We start from the raw sequence: 6,804 nt of genomic DNA, 5'->3' as shown, positions 1-6,804 counted from the left end.
CATAAGCAAGGCCATATAGAAACTAAAGAAAGCTCACTCCTTGCATCAAAAATCCCAATCCTCATGAATTGCCCCTGTGTTATGCACCTACAAGAGAAAAGTCAATTAATCAATACTTAAAACTCAAACCATTGATTTAATACAAACAAAGTCAGAAGGAGAGAAAAATTAAACAAAACTTATCAAAGAAAAATATAAAATATAACAGAAAAGAGAATTGTAATAATTGCATGAACTGTAACCAGAAAAAACAAGAAGGTTTCTTCTCTTCTCATCCAAAATTAGTATAGTATCATTTTCTAAGTACTTGAGAAAGAAAATATCAAAATGTAGTAGCATTTAATAGACGTATAATCAGTAACAAAATTGTTAAACTATTCTTGGAACTCAAAAATTACCATCCTCCTTGTTTGCACTCTCCCCATCCCAATTTGGATCGAACTCAAAGCCACACAAGCGAATCTTTTTCTCTTCTCCTTTGTCTGGATAGAGAGAGTTGGCTTTCAACTCCCTGGAACCAGAACCTTGTGCTGCCACACCAGTTTCCATTTCTTCAGTAGGGATATTGGATGAAGAGTCAATGTTGGATCAAACTCATCCTTATACTAAGCTGACATGACTTTTCTCATCAGTAAATTAATGTTTCTCCACAGCAAATGCATTGCTAGAGTCAATCAAAGGGAAAAAAAATCAAAATACAAAGAGCATCACCAAGTGGATGCAACTTTTGTTTTATATTTTTCTTCTACATGATAGCATGCTCTGGAAGTTTCAGTGTTTCAATAAACAAAGTGGAAAAATACTAATAACAAAAGGAGGACAAGATTAGTACCACTTAACAAAAAAATCCAACTTTGTTTGCAAATAAACGTGAGAATAAGAGAGCATATCACTTGAAATCTTAAAAGGTGGAAAGCTAGAGATGCATTTGTGTAGCTCCACAACTTTGTCCTACCAATTCAATATAAAACAAAAATGGGAAAGAAACTTGTTTTTTGCTTACCATGCTTAACATCTTGAAGCACTGGTCTACTACGGCAGGTTAATTGGCCTCGTACCTAGTAAAGTTAGAGAAATAATAGTACTTATGCAGCTATTTGCATAATCACACACATGAGTGTGAATCAAAGAGGAAAAGAAGTATGAATATTATAAATGCAGATGACAAGAGAGTGACTTAAAGGTACACAACCTAATTTTGGTCGGAAAAAAAAGAGAATATAATGAGTGGGTAGTGATGTAAGCAAGTATTAACAATGTTGATAATATCAGAAAATATCTTCTTTAGAACCAAAAGCAAAGGATTGCCTATGAGTTAGTTGCTAAGCTCTATGATAGACAAAGACAAGCCAATGAATAAGAGTTGAACAGAAAATTTTCAAGAATATTAAACTCGATTGTTAAATGTATGTTAAATGTATTCATGGATATTAAACTCACAAAGGGACAACCAACTTCAGTATGTTAAATGTATTCATGGAGCGCTATATTCAAAGCAATATTTCAAGATAGCTAATTATCATAGTACAATTTCATGAGTTCATCTTCAGTAACTTTCATTTAGGTCAAAGACTATTCAAGCACCCTAAGAGATGACCAATGAGGCCCAACTATGACAAGCAGATGTACAGACTAGGTAGAGTTCAATGTGTTACAGCTCAGGCAATTAAAGAAGGCAGAAGTTGCAACCAACATAAGGATAAACTACAGTAGCTTCAGTGCTTCACTCATAATATTTATGGGAAAGATAGCAGGTGATGTAGATTTATAGAGATGCAAGCTGGAAATGATTAGCTTATTTCGTTGTATTCTTACAGTACTGAGTGAGAGGGCAGGAAACCTGTGGACCATCTCCCGTGTTCTAATTACCTCTTCTAATAGAACACCTGTGACAAAAATCTTCCATGAGTTACAAGAAGATAATTCAGGTCAAACTTCAAATGATTAGGTATTCTATTATTGAGGTGGATATATGCTTGCTCTCTGTTTGCTTTAATTTGGATCCAACCAATGTCCCTCATTATCCTAAAAACCTGCAAAAGTACCATGGTTCTGCATATATTAGTTGATACTTTGCTAGAATTTGAGATTAGTTAAAAGAGCACACATGAGTATCCACTGGGAAATCATCTTGCTGAAGCTTGAACATTAGAATACACGCTACCTGGCATATAGAAAGTGATTAAAACATGATTGATAAATAAGGACCGTTTTGATTGCACAGAATAGAACAATAACAAATTTGATGAATTTGAGCTCACAAAGTTACAAGATTTGTAGTTACAAAATGACATGCTTAGGCCATCAACGATTTTCCTAATTGCTTTGTTCTTTGTGTCAGCAACATAAATGTTACCCTTGCTATCGACTGTGAGCCCTGTTGGATGGTTCATCCTTGCTTCACGTGGTTTGCCATCAACATGACCGCTCCAACCTTTAGCTGAACCAGCAACAAGCTTAGGCCTGTTGTCTATCCAAAAAATTCACAGTGGAAGTCAGTGATAATATCAAAGAGATTTAGTTATTCAACAAACCACAATAAGAGCGCATTTAGAACAATCATATTCAAGAATGTATCTGGAACAAATGCTTAAAAGATTAACTAAATTAAAAGATTAAAAATACAATGTCATATTCAAAGTGCCAACATCAGCATAGAAATTTTGGAATCAAACACATCGTGTTACTTATTAGTAGTTATCTTCTTTGGCCCCTTTCTAATGGAAGACAATCACAAAATTGGATCGTCATGGTATCAGAACAGTGAAACCATCATCACCAACCAGCAACTATTGCTGATATTTTTCAGAACAACTTAGGCTGCTCCTCTAGACCATCACTTGGCTTCACATCCAGTAACTTTAAGAACACTCAAATATTCCATTGTCAAGATATCAATCTCATATCGGACAAAATCAAACAAGTATCAGTCATAAGTCCCTGGGACTAATAGATTCAGTAAGTATTTTACAGAAACCATTTAACATCTTTAATTTATATTCACATCAATAGAAAGTTTGAATGCCTACTTAGAGCATTGAACATGGATATTGAGGAGATAGATGAAGAGTCTAAGCATTAAAATCCTTATGAAATTGCACATTGTAGGCCTCATTCATGGTGTTTCATGTGGTATCATTGGTTATATTTGTGTCATGCAAATGGACACTTTGATCTTTATGAGAGGATAAACACACTCACATTTAGACAAGGGCAAAGAAACCTTGTAGATGTTACTGTTCTTGGAATCTAGTACTAGAAGCTCCCCTCCCGGCGTGACTTCGACCAAGAACGACTCGATTCCATGCTTACTCCCATCGAAAACAGTCTCGATGTCGTATCCACTCTCAATCCTCACAATCGAGGGGCTCAAGATCGCTGATTAATCCAAAACACCAAATCAACTAAACAAAAAGAAGAGAGAGAGAGAGAAATCAATCTTCGAGTCTTACCAATCCTCGAATCCAACGTCGCCGACCAAAGCTGCCGCAGAAGGGCAGAAAAGAGGTTGAAGAACAACACGCTTACCAACCCTAAAAAAAAAAGTAAAACAGAACGATCAAAGCTCAACAGGGAACCCGTGAAACCCACAACCTCTCCCCTCCCTCACACTCGCGCACACACACACAAACATCAAAATCCGCGCTCACTAGCTAGGGATGCAGCAGATACGCAGCAAAACACCGAGAAAAATAGGAACAAAAGGAGCAACACCACCATCTTCTTCCGCCTCATCACTTCCGATTCACCCTGTACCTTGACCTTACGATGGATGTGGTTTGTTTGGTCGGATGCAACTATTCGATTCTGACAGGAAGAAGAAAGCGAGCCATGGGAGGTGCTCGCTTCGTCGTGGAGGAAGATCCAGCGATCGACAGGATGGCGTGAAGAGATTGTATGAGGAGAGGAAAGAAAAATGACTTAGGTTTGAGAGCGCGAAGGGGAAAAGAAGGCGCTAAAAAGATTTGCGGAGAGAGGGAAAGCAAAACTGCGAGGGGGAAATGACGAAACGAGTAAAGTCAAAGACAACGATTTTATTAAAACCGTTGTCGTAGACGCTAAAAAAGCGCTTAAAGACAACGGATTCAGAAAACCGTTGTAAAAAGTGTTGTTGATTCAAAAAGAAATCACTCAATGACAACAGTTTTCCCAAAACCGTTGTCTTTTATATTTAATGGGGAGTTCAAAGACAACGGTTTTGGCAAAAACCGTTGTCTTTGAGCAAATACGCAACGCTTTCTCTTAAAACCGTTGTCGTAGGGGTGTTGTCTTTTAACATTTTTGTTGTAGTGGTCGATCGACGAAGACTCCAACTGAGCTAGGAAGTCATACGTGCGGTGGTTAGAGATCCATGTCGTGGGGTGCAGCAAGGAGAAGGCCGAAGGGCCTCAGATCAGCTTCAGCTCCAGTGATTTGGAGGGTGTCGAAACCCCTCATGATGATGCTCTGATCATCCGGGCGGTGATCGCCAACTACAGTATCCACTGGACCTTTGTTGACACGGGGAGTTCGGTGAACATTATTTTCAAGAAGGCGTTCGATTAGCTACAGATTGATCGAAGCGAGCTGCTGCCCATGGCATCCCCTCTCTATGGGTTCACAGGCAATGAAGTATTGCCAATCGGCCAGGCAATATTAGCTATCTCGCTGGGAGAGGAGCCGTTGAGGAGAACCCGGACAACCAACTTCATAGTTGTGGACCCACCATCGACCCAGAACGTTATCTTAGGTTGACCATCCTCAATGAATTACGGGTAGTAGTATCCACTTACTGCCAAAAGATAAAGTTCCCAGTGGATGACCAGGTGGGCGAAGTCAAGGGCGATCAACTGGTCGCTCGACGCTGCTACGTGGAGATAGTCAAAACCGAGGCCAAAGCAGCTCGAAAGACTCCATGGCTAGAGGTAAATGCTATTACCGAAAAACCTCCCACCTTTGTATATGATGAAAAGGAGGAGGTGCAAATCCACCCAAACTGGTTGGAAGCCACGACCTTCGTGCCTGCCGACTTGGAGGAGAAGAAGAAGGCAAAGTTGATTGTTTGCCTCGAAGAGAATCATGATGTGTTCACATGGTCAACACATGGGTTGCCCGACATCTCCCCGAGCGTGGCTCAGCATGAGCTTCACGTTCGACCAGACGATCGGCCGGTCAAGCAAAGGAAGAGAGATTTTAGCGTGAAGCAGAACGTGATCATCCGAGCAGAGATAGAGAAGTATATTGGAGGTCGGCCATATCAAGGAAGTCCAATTCCCGAGCTGCCTAGCTAATGTGGTGCTAGTCTCCAAGCGGGGCAATAAATGGCGTGTATACATTGACTTCCGCGATCTCAACAAAGTTTGCCCAAAGGACTTCTATCCGCTACCCAGGATAGATCAAATAGTGGACTCGATGGCCAGTTGCGAGCTGATCTGCATGCTCGACGCGTATCAAGGATACCACCAAGTGTCGCTCGCCCGGGAGAATCAAGAGAAGCTTAGCTTCATTATGGCCGATGGGACATACTGCTATAATGTCATGACGTTTGGACTGAAGAACACCGGAGTCACCTACTAGAGTCTAATGAATAAAGTGTTCCAACGGCAAATCGACCGTAATATAGAGGTATACATTGATGACAGACTCATCAAATCTCTCCGAGTTGCTGACCTATGTGCAGATATCGACGAGACTTGCCGAACACTAAGGATATACGGGATAAAGCTAAACCCGAGCAAGTGTCTGTTTGACGCAAAGAGTGGACATTTCCTGGGCTACATCGTAACATAGCGGGACATCGAAGCCAATCCGAGTAAGGTCCAAGCTTTGTAGAACATGCCTTCACCTCGGAATTTGAAGGAAGCCTAGAGGCTGACCGGTCGGATCACGGCGTTATCCAGGTTCATATCCAATTCATCTGATCAGAGTCTGCCCTTCTTTAAGATACTGTGTCAAGCTATATAATTCCAATGGGACGCCGAGTGCGGTCGAGCGCTGGAGGAGCTGAAGGAGTATCTGAACTCGCTGCTTGTGTTGGCCAAGCCAGTTGTGGGTGAGCCGCTCTGGATTTATTTGTCAACCAATGAGCATGTCGTTGGATCGGCTTTGGTCAGGCAGAACGACCAAGATCAGCAACTTATATATTTTCTGAGCCATATATTGAAAGATGCTGAGTCTCGCTACACCGGTCTCGAAAAATTAGCCTACGCTCTGATACTAGCCACTCGGAGGCTTCGTCCGTACTTCTTGGTGCACACGATCATCGTAATGACTGACAGTGCTCTGGGAAGAGATCTCCTCAATCCAGAGGCGTCCGAACGGCTAATCAAGTGGACATCAAGGCTCAAGCCTCGAGCGGCGATCAAGGCTCAAGCCCTGGCGGATTTCATCAGAGAAGTTCAGAGTGACGAGCCGGCGGTGACATGGAAGATATATGTGGATGGCTCGTTCACTCGATAAGGCAGCGGGATCGGCATATTACTTATCTTACCACAGGAGGACCGGGTGCAGCTGGTCGTTCGGTTGGACTACCGAGCGACCAATAACGAAGCAGAGTATGAGGCATTGATAGCTGGCCTGCAAGCAGCTCGGCACATAGGAGCGGTCAAAGTCCTCATACACTCCGACTCCCAGCTCACCGCCCAGCAGCTATTCGGGACCTTCGAGATAAGCAGCACCCCAGCTAAGGCTATATGCAGAGGCTTTTACGAAGCTGAAGGCCAACTTCCAAGAGGTGGTTATACAAAAAATCCTTCGGTCGGAGAATCAAGCGGCGGATGAGTTAGCGAAGCTTGCCAGTTCATTAACGCCGATCGTCATAGGTTA

General features: G+C 42.0%; 1 long non-coding RNA gene across 1 annotated transcript; it reads right to left on the bottom strand.

Moving 5' to 3' along the window:
- Window positions 1–2,053: 2,053 nt before the first annotated feature.
- On the bottom strand, window positions 2,054–3,249 carry LOC122008270. The gene is made up of 3 exons (XR_006119253.1): window positions 3,202–3,249; window positions 2,357–2,470; window positions 2,054–2,164 (listed from the first exon to the last, which is right to left on the bottom strand). It is a non-coding gene; the product is annotated as an uncharacterized LOC122008270 (long non-coding RNA).
- Between the last annotated feature and the right edge of the window lie 3,555 nt (window positions 3,250–6,804).

This window comes from Zingiber officinale, chromosome 8A, assembly GCF_018446385.1.
Source record: "Zingiber officinale cultivar Zhangliang chromosome 8A, Zo_v1.1, whole genome shotgun sequence".
In the NCBI taxonomy this organism is placed as follows: Eukaryota; Viridiplantae; Streptophyta; class Magnoliopsida; order Zingiberales; family Zingiberaceae; genus Zingiber; species Zingiber officinale.
Note: the sequence above shows the minus strand (reverse complement) of the source record. Positions and strands in the feature narration are given on the sequence as shown.